The sequence below is a fragment of the Rhinolophus sinicus genome, linkage group LG12, assembly GCF_036562045.2.
Source record: "Rhinolophus sinicus isolate RSC01 linkage group LG12, ASM3656204v1, whole genome shotgun sequence".
Classification (NCBI taxonomy): domain Eukaryota; kingdom Metazoa; phylum Chordata; class Mammalia; order Chiroptera; family Rhinolophidae; genus Rhinolophus; species Rhinolophus sinicus.
The window spans coordinates 58,340,185-58,355,044 of record NC_133761.1 but is presented as its reverse complement, the minus strand read 5'-3'; positions in this window follow the sequence as shown (position 1 = coordinate 58,355,044).

The following is a 14,860-nucleotide window of genomic DNA, read 5'->3' as shown; positions in this document are numbered from 1 at the left end:
TAGCAGCAATGTTAAGTGGAATCTGTTTTACTGTATTTTTTCAACTGAGCTTTCAATTTGTGTATTAGTAGGATCATAACTTTCTACTACAGATTTAATTTTTCTTAGAGTTTCTAATTATCCTCGCTTTCTGTTTTTATCCCTTAATTCTTGGGTTCTATTGCATGGATTCTTTTTTTCCCCCACAAGAGACCTCTTTCATGGGTTTCTGTGTCCTCCTACACCAAAGTAGAATTTTTTTTTGGGGGGGTGGGGGGGCTGATTTATAATGATCATTTTGGGACTCCTCTTCTCTTCTCTCCTGTGTTGGCTCACCCCCTGAATCCCATATCATCCATGTCTTGTATCTTTCTTCCTGTTGCTTGACTAAAGTCACAACTTCAACTAACTTCCTAGAAAACCATCATGAAAAGTAAACATTACCCTTCCTTGCTGTCAGAAAATATGTTTATTCTGTTCCCACACCTGATTGAAATGTTGCTCAGAACATTTCTTCATTTTCTTGTAATATTCAGTTGTTTATGAGAAGTCCAGTATCGATGTAATCCTATTGCTTTACATACGGCTTCTTTTTTTCCTTTTTGGAAGATTTTATGAAAATTCCTTTGCCCATGATGAACTATAACTTAATCAGAACATTACATATTATGTGAAGAGAGGCTTAAAAAATATATATATATACACACACACATATATTTATTTATATTTATAAATATAAATATATATTTATAAATACAAATATATTTTAAATACTTAAATATTTATAATTTATATTTATATAAATATTTATATTTATAAATATTTATATAAATATATTTATATATTTAAATAATGTTGTTTATATATTTAAATATATATTTTTAAAATACTTATTTATAGTCTTCCATGAAGCTTCAATGATTTTGTCACTTACAGATATTTAGTTTATATGTAGATGTTAAGATTACTTTAAAATTTTAATGCATAGGGAAAAAAAAATCTTTGGAAGCATAGAAACAAACAAACAAACAAAAAACTAAATATGTTAAAAAGAGTTGGTGAGTAGATGGAATAATTTTGCATTATATTTTCTTATATACATAGTTTTTCGTCATAAAAATATTACAATCTTAATTTTGAGACTGGGATAGGGAAGAAGAAAGAATCATAAAAATATCAACCTGGGAACAAAGATTCATCTAAACCAGTGTCTAGGGAATCTACAGTGGTTAGTTCAGACAAAGGCCAGTGCCCTGCACCATCTTGCCCCCGACATATAAATGAAAATTCATGTTGCTAATATCAACCTAAAGGCTCTAAAACTCATCAGACATCAAAGAAAGATGGAGTTATGTTTACTACATGGGACTTTGCTAAGGGCATTTTATAAGGATTATTTAAAAAGTGTTGAAATAAGAATGATTTTCTGACTAACCTATAATTAACCATAACATTAAGTTACTCCAATTGTTCCAGTCCATTAAAATTCTGTGTAATTACAATCTTACCAGGGCCTCATGCTCACCTCCCTAGGATCCTTTGCCAGTGCGTTATTCTATGTATTAAACCACCAAAATACAGTCTAGTGATGCAAAGCTGAAGAACACAACCCAACTTCCCTCTATACTTTAACACCATGAGGTCTGGCTCTTTGGGAATCTGATAGAAGGTGTTCTCAGTGTCCTGAACACATTGAGTTACTGTCGCCCAAGGAGGTGAAATTAATTTACTATTCCAAAAGCACCGGTGATATTCTTGAATACCTCCGTCCCAGTCAAAATTCTATGACAGAGGGCATAACAGAAGAAAACAAGATCTATCTCTGAGAAAAGTACCACTCAGAAGGAGAGACTAGATATAAACACAGCAAACCATAAAACAGCATATTAACAAGTTGCTTTCAGACAATCACACAGGGAAGGTAGAGTTTAAATGTTCAAGGGAATCAGAAAATATAGTCAAGAATTTGAACTATATCCAGATTTTTATGCAACTATAATAAGACTAAAAGAGATTCAGATGTGTCTGAATCTGGAAAAGGGCAGTGTCAGCCTCTATAAATCTATTTACATGAAGACTGAGACATCTTATGGGACAGAACTGGTCCTGAGGGAGGAAGAATGCAGGCATGATAAAGTGACTCAGTAAAAAAACACTTAGTCATTGGATGAGGAAGATGATTCTGAACATAGCAAGACCCCAACTTAACACCAGTTGGGCTTAGTCAGAGTATTGTGGAAAGAAAGCTGTTCTAACTAAGTGCTGAAATAGTCATTTTGCTTTGTGACATAAGCAACTCTACTTTGGGATCTCCTCTAGAAGAACTTAACAAAAAGGGAAAGTCTCTCCCCACTACTTTTCCAAAAGTCATCACACAGGGCTGGCACCTCAAGGACACATGCAAAGTGCCCAGCAAGCCCAGCACTGTACCAACTACCATGCCTTGTCAATAGTCTGCAGGTGGTCAATCAGGAGGAATTGCCATGCTTTTGGGTCAGTAACTGAGGCAAGGTACCCAGCAGTGTAATAAACGCAGCAAATGAGACAGGCTTTTATACCCAACTCAGCCTTAGTGGCCACCAGTCGGACACTGCTGAGCCAGCAGAAATGTAAGTGAAAATGCCAAGCTTGGCAGAGTATAAAGGTACCTGTCATGCCAAGTACAGCAGCAACACACTCCATTTAAGAACTGTGGTGCCAGAGGGGATCCAAGACAGTAGAGTAAATAAACACTGTGCCTTCTGTGAACGCATTGAAATTACATCTAAATTATAGAACAATCAACTTGGAGAACCATCTGAAGTCTAGCTGAACAGAAGTTTTATAACTAAAGATATAAGGAAAAGCCACAGCAATACTGATAGCAGGGGTGGAGACGGGAAATGGGCTGGCCTCAAAACTCTGTGTGGAGGTTGACAATCAGAGGGAATACCTTGGCTGTGGAGGTTCGCCCCAGAGAAGCAAGAGACCCCAGCCCCACACCAGCCTCCCCAGCCTAGAGTACTGGTGCTGGGAAGAGGAACCCACAACATCTGACTGTGAAAAACAGTAGGAATTCTGACCATCCAGGTGGGATGGAGCTGCGAGAAACCCAGGAGTTCTCTTAAAAGGCCCGCGCACAGACTTCCTCGCTTGCAGGCACTCACCTTGGGCTCCAGCGGAGGGACAGTGATGCAGAGGGATGTCAGAGGCATACAGGGGGCAGACTGAGGTGTGTGGCTCAGAGTGAGGGCTGGAGGATAGTCGCCATTTTCCCTGTGTGGGGTTTTTCTCCCAAGTAGCCAGCAGGCAGGCAGTTTATTTCCTGTGTTGAGCCCTCCCCCATAACGCCAAATCTGAATCTGATTGGCCCGGTGAGCTCTGCTGCTCCACCCTGCTGACTCACTCGGAACCCATCCTACCCAACTTCCCCAACATCTGAGGCACTTTCTCAGTGAGCAGCCAGACCCAGCTGCATGGCACTCTTTGTTGGAAAACTATTAGAGTACACAGACCCCAGGCAGGCAGCAACTAGCCTCAGTGTGCTCTGAGACTTTTGCTGAGAAGCTCCAGGCTCAGCATTGGCAATGAACCAGAGTCTACATTAACCTGGTGAACACAAGTGTTCCCACTCTAGTGACTCCCTGAAACCCTGCATCACCTAACTTGCATACCACATGAGGCTTTATCAGTGGCTAAAGCTTAAGGAAGCCAGCAGATGGCAGCAGGCCTCCTAGCTTTAGGTGGAGCTACACCAGATCTGGTGGTAGCCACCCTTGGTTTACAGTGTGTTCCCTCCCACATGCCTCCAGGTTTAGCACAGGTGTTTGAACAACTGTGGATCACTTTGTAGCTCCTACCAGGTAGTCCTCCACAGGTCACAGGCAGTGAATGACTTGGACCTTCAGGAGCCCCTCCCATGAGGCTTCAGAGCCAACATACTTGGTGGTTGGCTTCAGACCACAGCAAAACACCACCCATTTAGTCCCACAAGCAGCACACACAAAGGTCTCAGCAGGCACCAGAGCCCATTGGGGCAAATCTTATTCAGTGTGGTAAACTCCCTGCTCAGCAGCCCATAAGCTGTGGACATGGCTAAACCCTACAGCCAATCAGCCTGAGGGTCAATGTCACCCACTGATGTGCCAATAGCAATCAAGGCTCAACTATAACAGGAGGGCACACGCCAATCCACACAAGGGGGTCACCCAGAGCAGATGACCAGGCAGATTGTGTCACTGGGCCACACAGGGCACCTACTACATAAGGCCACTCTGCAAGACTGGGAGACATAGCAGATCTACCTAATACATAGAAATAAACACAGAGACAGCCAAAATGAGGAAACAAAGAAATACATCCCAAATGAAAAATCAGGAGAAGACTCTAGAAAAATAACTAAACGAAATGGAGGCAAGCAACCTACGACATATAGAGTTCAAAACAATGGTTATAAGGATGCTCAAGGAACTTAGTAAGAACTTCAACAAAGAGAATGCAAGCATAAAAACGGACATAGAAACCATAATAAAGAACCAGTCAGAAGTGAAGAATACAATAATTGAAATGAAGAATGCACTAGAAGGAATCACCAGCAGACTAGATGAAGCAGAGAATTGAATCAGAATTGGAAAACAAAATAGCGGAAAACCCCCAATCAGACAGAAAGAACAAAACAAAACAAAACATGAGGATAGTTTTAGAGGCCTCGTGGACAACACCAAACAGTACAACATTCAATCATAAGGGTACCAGAAGGAGAAGAGAGAAAACAAGGGATTAAGAACCTATTTGAAGAAATAATGACTGAAAACTTTCCTAACCTGGTGAAGGAAATAGACATAAAAGTCCAGGAAGTACAGAGAATCCCAAAGAAAATAAACTGAAATAGGCCCACACCAAGACACATTATAATTAAAATGGCAAAGATTAAGACAGAGAATCCTAAAAGCAGAAAGAAAAAGACGACTAGTAACTTAAAAGGGAGTTCCAATAAGATTCAGCTGATTTCTCAACAGAAATTTGTAAGACAGAAGGGATTGGCACAAATTATTCAACGTGATGAAAAGCAAGGACCTACAACGAAGGGGACTCTGCCGAGTAAGGCTATCATTTAAAATTGAAGGATAGATAAGAGCTTTCCAGACAAGAAAAAGCTAAAGGAGTTCTTCAATACCAAATCAGTATTATAAGGAATGTTAGAGAGACTTCTTTAAGATGGAAAAAAAGAAAGATCAAAATTATGACTAAAATGGCAATAGCTATAAATCTTTCAATAATTACTTTCAATGTAAATAGATTAAATGCTCCAATCAAAAGACATAGGAGAGCGGTGAACTGTCTAATTATTATATTGTTTTGTACACCTGAAACTAGTAATAATAATAATAATAATAAAAGACATAGGAGAACTGAATGGATAAGAAAACAAAACCCTTACATATGCTGCCTACAAGAGACTCACTTCAGATTGAAAGACACACACAAAAGATGGAAAAAATATATTTCATGAAAATGGAAACAAACAATCAAAAAAAGCTGAGGTAGCAGTACTTATACCAGACAAAATAGACTTTGAAACAAAGGTTATAACAAGTGGCAAAGAAAGACCCAGTAAACCCACTTCTGGGTTTTTATCCAAAGAAACCCAAAACGCTACTTTCAGGGCACCTGTGCATCCATATGTTCATTGCAGCATTGTTTACAGTGGCCAAAATGTGGAGGCAGCCTGGGTGCCCATCGATGGAAGAATGGATAAAGAGGAGGTAGTACATATGTACAACGGAATATTGGTCGGCCATGGAAAGGAATGGGTTCTTGCCATCTGTGGTGGCATGGATGGACCTGGAGGGTATTGTGCTGAGTGGAGTGTCAGACAGAGAAAGACAGATGCAATGTGGTTTCACTTGTATGTGGAAACTAAAGAACAAAATAAACAAACAAACCAGAAACAAACTCATAGATACAGAAAACATTTTGATGGTTGCCAGATGGGAGGAGGGTTGAGGGTGAGTAAAAAAGGGGAAGGGATTAAGTACAAATTGGTTGTTACAAAGTAGTTATGGGGATGTAGGGTATAGCATGAGGAATATAGTCAATAACATTGTAATAACTATGTATGGTGTCAGATGGGTACTAGACTTATTGGGGTGATAGATGGGAGAGGGTTGGGGGGGTAGGGTGAAAAGGTGAAGGGATTAAGAAGTGCAAATTGGTAGCTACAAAATAGTTATGAAGATATAAAGTAAAGCATAGGGAATATAGTCAATGATATGGTAATAACCATGTACGGTGCCAGGTGGGTACTAGACTAGTCAGGGGGCTTACTTCTTAAATTATGTAAGTGTCTAACCACTATGCTGTACACCTTAAATTAATTTAAAATAATGTTGAATGTCAACTGTAATTGAAAATTTTAAAAAGGGAGGAAAAAGTGAAGGGGAATAAGAGGTTCAAATTTCCAGGTATAAAACAAGTAAGTCATGGGGATGTAATGTACAGCACAGGGAATATAGTCAATAATATTGTGATAGCGTGGTACAGTGCCAGATGGTTGCTGGATTTATCATGGTGATCACTTCTTTAGGTACGTAAAGGTTTAATAACTATGGTGTATCCATGAAACTAATATAATATTGTATGTTAACTATATTTTTAGTAAAAATCTTAAAACAGAAAAAAAAAAAAGGAAGAAGAACTGTTGTGCCCAGTATCATGAGATTCGACTAATTTGTAGCATGTAGACTGAAAGGCAAGATGTCCTGTAGAGGGAGAATTTCTATGCATCTAGGGGACTATGTTAGCATAAGAAGGCATGAAATAGTGACATTTAGGTCTTTAATATTATCATACCTTATAGCTATCTACAGGAAGGAGAGGCCCTGAGAAATCTCATCTGTGCAATTAGTTATTTCTCAATGTATAGGAAAGATTGCCTTTAACTGTGATATTCAAGAGTAGGTTTATAGTGAAGCCAAAATTGACATTAAACATGTATAAAGAAATAGGAACTCAGGGAAACCAAATGAGAAATAATAATAAGCCTGACTTTTTTGATTCCTAGAAAAGGGTCAGCAATTTACCTATAGCCATTCTGTACAAATAAAAATCAAGCTGGGAATTTGTTTAAGAACTGTCAAAATGCTCTCTCCTTGAATGTGGATGTGTTTATGTATATATTATATATTATGTCATATATATGTATATATATTTCTGTCAGTTGGAAATGTAAATTCCTGAATTGATTTCTGACATAATTCCTTAAAAATTAGAAGCAGCATTAGAATTAGCTTCAGGAGAGAAAAAGTGTGCACATTTTTTTTTTGTTTTGTTTTCTCTTAGGAATGGCTGAAGAAAACATGGCAGGAAATGAAGACAGAAGGAATGCAAACAAAAATGAAAACAAGAATGAGGACTAAAAATAAATGAGTTAGTAAGTAGAGGAGAAAGCGCCAAATGAGAAGCCTGGAATCTCCACACGAATGAGATGGGTGGTAGAACTCCACCAACAGCCTATTGAATGTGAAATTCATCTGCTTGAACTGGTGTGATTTACTTGACATAAGTGACAGAGCGAAACGGAAATAATAATCGTCTGTCAAACAATCACTTTGACAGTTTCTTGACTATCCTGGCTATTGTTTTCTTTTTTAAAAAAAAAAACCTAACCTGCCTGTTTCTTTGTCCAGTCAAGTCAAAACAGACACCCAATTTGCACATGTCAACACAGGCTCCCTCTTGAGTTAATGGCTCAGGGTCTGAGTCACTGCCCTGAGAACCCCAGATCCTAACTTTTCTCCTCGTCTAAATTAGAATGGGATGGCCTCTGTTTATACTTTCATTAAACAGAACCACATGATTACAACCTTTCCACTGGGGGTTTTAGCAGAGAATTTATTAGCATGAGCCAGTGTCCTTGACTGCAGGCTGCTTTGGTCGTGAGCCATGAGTGGCTGAAACACACTCTTGATTTGCTATTTTTCCTCTGAGTTCCAGTTTAGTGGGTTGCTTCTAGGGGCTTCTAAGGGCTTGCCTCTATATATGCAAGGAAGAAAGAAAGAGATGAGTATTTCTCTTACTTGACCTATCTGTCTCGGTGACTCCCATGTTATTAGAGATTTTCATTTTAAGCCTGAAGGTTCTCTTTCATTTGTCCAGGGGAAAAATAATGGATTGAGTTCTGGGAAGTAGTAGCAGCTTATTCATTGGTGATCTTTTCTAACATGTGATAATCAAACTGGTATTTTCTTAAAGATGTCTTCCTTTTATGTAAAAGGCCCTCTCCCCTTTAAACTCTCCAATACCCTTTGAGACCCAGTCTCCATGATGACATCTTTGATTGCCTCCCACTCCACCTAAAAACCCACATACTTTTTGGATGAATCCTTCCTGCCTCTGGGTTCTTAGCCCTTGACTTCTGCATTCCCTGTTGTGTACCATGGTGCCTCTGCAAATGTGACAGTTCCCTGATGAATGGCAACTATGTTTTAACATCATCACATTTCTGATAGTGTAATGGATATGTGTTAAATTAAATTGAACTGCACACGGCGAATGGGGAGTCCTAAAGAAGAGGTAGGGAGGAGAGTTGGACGAGGTTATTGGTAGCTGAAGGGAATGTAGAGAGAGAAAAAGGGTGGAAAAAGTTTATTTGGCATTATCACGGAAGAGGGTATAGGGAGATGGGAGGTGCTTGCAGGAAAGACAAGACAGCTCAAAAGATGGATCACTTTCATGAAGACAGAAGAGGGAGAGGCCAGAAGTGAGTAAGGGGCTGCAATTGTAGTAAACACCATTCCTGATGCCCTTGATGGTACCTTTTTCCTTGTGGGAAGGAAGGGAACATCAGGAGAGCAGAGAAGGACAACGTCCCACCCCACAACAACTCTTCTTCCCGCTTTCTCCAGACAGTCCACCTTGCTTCTCAGGCTTTCCAGCCTCAGCCCTGCCTTGCTGGTTTTATACCCAGTCCCCATGCAGAAGTTCAAGCCTGGTCTTTCCACTGCTCCAGCAACAATTTCTGAGATGAAATTTTGTGGAGTATTCCTTGTTTAAAATACAGGTAACACATAACTGTGCTTCGATTACAAAAATGTATAGTTACTATGTATGTGTGCCCTTATTTTTCACTTATGTCTTCGTGAAAATCTAAATAGAAAGAACAGAGGAGTGAGTCTTTTGACTTTCTATTTCCCTTTTCTTACGATCACATAATGAAATTATGAAACCGTAAGAAGGCTGCTAAGTGCTCAATAAAATTGAGAGAAAGATGTGCTGCTCAGAACCAACAGAGGTTGATAATGAAACAAACAGGCAACCCCCAGAATCCTAGGAAGAAAATGCAGGGGTGACGGAAAGCAGCCCGGGGCCAGAAATAATCTTTGAGGATTCACGTGGGATAGAATGTCCTCTGTCTGAAGGAGCCAGCCTCTTGGTCTCACCCCTCAGTAGTCTCTGTTCCTACTACTTTATCCCCTCCCAATCTCCCAACCTCTTCCCCCAATGGGAACCACAAAGAGGAATGTGGGTAGGTGACAGTCCCTGGCCCCTCTCACTGATGTTTAGGAAGGAAACATAGGGAAATCTGTGCTTCTGTTATTTCAGGGCAAGCTGAAATCATTTTTCAAGTGGCTTCATATATTTCATCGTATTTGACCCTGTCAATAACAACACACTGAGAGGTGAAAAGGAACTTTTATTACCTTCCCCTGCCCCCCAATTCAGTTACAGAAACCTAGGGCTATAAAGATTTCTGGCAATTGTCCAAGGTCACACAATTGGTGGGAGTACATCCTGGACTTCTGTCACCAAAAGCAGTGTTGGTTTCACCACCCCTTCTGACTTCATGGTTCACCTGCGATGGTTCTATGCTATTAAAATGGGAACCATTTCTTGGGTATGTTATGGGTCAGACAGACTTTTGTAAACTGGGTTGACCTGGGAACTAACCAACAGGCCTGACTTTAATTCATTGGAAAAATTTGTTCTGGGTTCTAAACAACTGATTTACATACAATATTTTAGTATACAGCTCATGTTAACTTGAGTACTGCCTGTACTAAGCTTCTAGCTTCTAAGGATAGAAAGATAGTCCTTTTTATTTTTCCTGTTCTGCTTTTGGAAACTACCAACAAGGGTGCCAATTAGCACCAGATGTGACAGGGACTGTGTGATGTGGAACTCCAACCACTGGGAACTGGAATGGGTCCACTAATGTATTAAGCAATCGAAGCAGCAGAAGTTGGGCAGGATTCGAGTTTGGCACGATGTGAAGTTCTGATGTGTAAAGGCCCAGCTTTATATATAGCCTCTGTCCCTTCTTTACTCACTGCCCATGAGAAACAAAAAGGAGCTGAGAATTTGAAACTCTAGTACCCTTGAGGCCATCGACGTTTACGTGCATATTGCCTTTCTCTCTGCCTCCTTCCTCCATTTTGAACGTGAACTAATCTTTACAGAATAATTAGGTAAAGGAATAAACGCCTGTTGTCTTGGACACTTGAATTTTTCAGTACAGAATTCTTACATAGCTATCTTTACATTTCTGACATCTTGATTTTTGAAATTATGTCTTTATACACGTTACCAATTCAAGGGTAGAGCTGAAGCATTAGATAGGGCACTCAAACTTAAAGGTCATTCAGACTTAAATGGCATATGTTTACTGAAAACCAACATTAAGTGAAACAACCTAGGCATTTCTCTTGATATTATCCAGATAAATGTCGATTCTTTTTCTCGCCTAGCCAGTTGTGTGCCTTTGATGCAAATCAACAGACTTCAGCACAGTTTATTTGGCTTTCTGAGTTCTGTTACTTACCACTCACTACATAATTCATCAGCTCTCCCAGGCAGTGATCTAAGTCACCTGGAAGACAGATGAACAGACAAATTGAGCAGAGTTTTGCCTCAGCTTGATACAAACCTGTATTTAATAGAAATGATCCAAGTTAGGCTTCATCCATAAAACGAATGGGTTGGATTTGAACAGTTCTTCCTGACTCTTTTCTCATTATGGCCCACATAGAAAATATGATTTTGCAGAGCTCACTGGGCTAAAGAAATAAGATAGCTCATGGCCAGAGGAAAAGAACTGAGGGCTGGAGGCATGGGAGGCCCTGCCCAGCCGATCCAAGGGCAGAGGGAATCACTCTCTCAGCATACCTGGAACCCATTGGTAGCACACCAGCGTGTCAACACCTACCATTGGGCACACCACGTTGGAACTCTGGAGTATAAGAGTATTTATGGACCCTTTGGGGAGTCCATCACGACTTTTTAGCATAAATTCGCTGTGACTTCACCACTGTTTTGTGATGTGGTCACCATGTTCCAAAGCTTTCTAGCTTGTAAACTGATCCCAGAATGTGAATCTCTTGGTGAACAGCATTGATGAGGCACCTGCTGTTGGGGTAACCAACTGTGTCCCCTCTACCAGGACTGAGGGCTTTCCCACGGCAGGAGACTTGCAGTGCTAACTCTAGGGCAGTCCGAGGCAAGCCAGGACAGTTGGTCTTCTACCTACCGTGTATTAAAGGATTCTATTAAAGGAACAAAGAAAAAAGAACAGCCAGTTTCTGCTTTCACAGGCTCAAGTATTTGTTGTGGTCTTCCCAGGCCACTGCTGGAGGCAGCAGTCCCATGCGTTGGTCATTGAGTCTGGTCTATGGTTGATTAAGCAGAAGCCTGTGACTTTTCTTATGAAATGTTTTTCTTTGTAGAGTTGTTTTTGCCAGTTCAAAGAGGAAACAGTGGGCTGAAGTCAAGTGGCATGACTGAATGACTAGTGTTAAGCAAATGATTCGTGCAAAGGCTTCATTGGACACAGGCAGACTCAGAACAATAGTAGTTCTGACATGACTGCCTCTTGCCTGGGAAACTCATAAACATGGCCTCTAGGCTATACTTCTTTTTCAGCAGCTGCTGATTCTTCAATTTAATTATAAGCTACAAGTAAGCTTCTTAAAGAGGCAATGTGTATACCAAACAGTGTCCAAAGGACACTCTGTTCACAAAATTTAAGACAGTCAGCACTGTTGGAATTACATGTTCTAATATGAGATGGGTGGACTGGTGTGGGAGATATAAGAGCCACCATCCCCCCCACACACACCCAGACTTAAACCAAAATTGTTTTTGAGGTTCAAAAATATTCACATGACAGCTTTCTATGTTTGGCTGGAGCAGACTAAATTGGAATGCCAAGAAAATGGTTTCTTCTATCTCTTATGCTAATATAGATCTCACAGGACTTCAGAGATTCCCCAGCCCTGGCTCTCCATGCTCATGCACAGCCACCATTTCATTTTTAATGTTTAGTGCTCACGTATTACGTGCACAGAACCAGGCTTTGTCCTGAAAGGAATGAAAAATGACTAAGAGGAAATCCTTCCCTTGATGGAGGGAAAAGCCTCCTAAGCAAGCAATTTTCACACGAAGCAGAATAAAATCAATAAAACAGAAATTATGAAAATAAAAGGAAGGAAGAAGTGGCATTTGAGCCAGTAGCGTTTGGCAGGGTAGGGTTCACCATGTCTAGGCGAGGAGTAAAATGTGGAGATCTAAAACAAACCACAGGAGGTTTTTCTCTTGTGATAGCCGCAAAGTCAAGCATGCCTTGCTTCGCTGACAGCCATATCACATGGGAGCTCCCTTTTCTGAATGGACATTGACCTTGAAGTCAGATAGACTTGATTTTGAATTCCATCTCTGCCATGTATTAGCTACGTGACTCTGGGTTAATTATTTACCTTCTCGAAATCCATTCCTATACTGTAAAAGAGGATTAATAACAAAACAGTTTGATTCATGTAGAAAGGATAAAATAAGATATGTAAAATTGCCTTATAGAGGTCAAATACAGATAGATAGATAGATAGATAGATAGATAGATAGATAGATAGATAGATAGATAGATAGATAATAGATGATAGATAGATAATAGATGGTAAATAGATATTGAATTCTCAGAGTCACTTTCCTATCTCTTTCTGGTTTCTTATGAATCTCACTGTGTATACTCTAAACTTAACAGTAATTGTAGGGGGCTAACTTGTACTAACCTCTAGAGTGATATGTAAAAGCTCCCATTTCTTTTATTATTAGGGAAACCAGCTAATGCCTTTAAAGCTTAGAGCTAGTCAAATTCGATCCATTGTTTTAGTAGAAACGTCTTGTTCTATGAGAGGTATGGAGTTGAAGACAGGTAGAAAGAATACTGGAAAAAGGAGGAGAGAAGATATTTAAGTATGTGGACAGCTCGGAAATCTAAAAAGGCAAAGGTGGAATCTTATTCCAGAGGACTCAGTCCTCAGAATTAAGCAGAACAGACTGCATTTTTAATGCCCAATATTCTGAGGAAAAACAGGACTTAACTCCGCTTCTACGTGTCTTTTATAGTATCTTTGGGTACTGAGATTTGGTCTAATGTAAACAGACTGTTTGCTGGACATACGGAGCTCCACTTCATAGCACACAGCTTTATTTTGGTGGAGACATTGTTGAAGGCTATTGCAATATGGCTTTTGCAACGTGTGCAACATTTTGGCACATGATAGCGAAGTGACTGCAATAATTTCTCCCCCTCCTGAACATATTCCAGACACTTATTTGAAATCAAATATGGGGAAAGCTAAACAATAGTTCAGGGCTACCAGGTGGGGTATGATGTCTGTAAATGTCAGGTCTCCACTCTCCCCTCCTTTCGCCATTGTTTTTACTGCTTGATTTCACTTTACCATTAGTAATATTTTTCTTGAAGACCAATTTCAGCTTTTTCTTTCCCAATAAATATCCGTCTCAGCAAGGACAAAAAAAACTAGACTCTTAATAAAATTGCAAATACGGTATTCTGTTTTCCCTTTGGGACTCAAACATGGAGGGGAGCCATTGGATAAGTAGAACTGGGTAGAGTATGAAAGAGGTGCAGACGTGAGAAAGGGAAGGAGAACGCCATCCTCTCCATGCCCCTCTTTTTTTGGCTCACTTTCCATTTTCTCCTTCAAGTCTCTGATCAATTACAAATCCATCGTGGGAAGCTGCTATGCTTTCTACCTGGTTTGTATCGCATTGAAAGGAGATCAGTGCCCAGAACACATTTTCGTGTATGACCTGGAAACTTGAGGGTCTGAGACACCGCACTAGGTGATATTGGTAGATAAGTAACGAATCACAAATCACTTTTGTTTAAGTACCCACATCAATTTCCTTGTGCAGAATGAGTCAAATACTTACAACTCTGGTTCTGTCATACTTGGCAGAATAACACCACATTCATTGATTTTTTCTTTTTTATGGTTGAGATGAATTCTATGATCTTTAGCAAATTTGCTTCATTTTACAACTGGCTCCCTCTCTTTGGGATTTTGCTCTAAATTATCACAATGTTCATTGTCATCAGTTTAGATGGTGGTTTTATAGTAAGTCTATTATTTTTATAAAATGCTAAAATCCCTTTTAAGAAATCTTTAAGGAATTGACTGATGAATACAACAAATGTCTGGAGAAAGTCACCTACATGTATTCATTCATTTATGCAACAATATGTATTGAGCTACTGTGTACACGGTTATAAGCACTGGGAATACAGCAGGGAAAAAGAGAAAGGGGGAAAAAAACACAGTCCTTCCTATCATGAATAATATTATAACCTGTTGTGAGGAGACAGACAACGGTCATAATAAATAATTGGATTTAGAGCATTTCACAAGTGATAAGGGCCATAGAGAAAAATGACTTACAATAAAAGAGATGGAAGGTGTTGGATGGTAAGAGTGTCATTTTAAATAGGATGATCATGGGTATCTGAGAAGGTGACACTGAGCAAAGAATTAAAGGAGTAAACCAAACGGATATCTGAAAAAAATACTACTCCAGGCAGAGAGCCAGAGGTGGGAGTACGCCA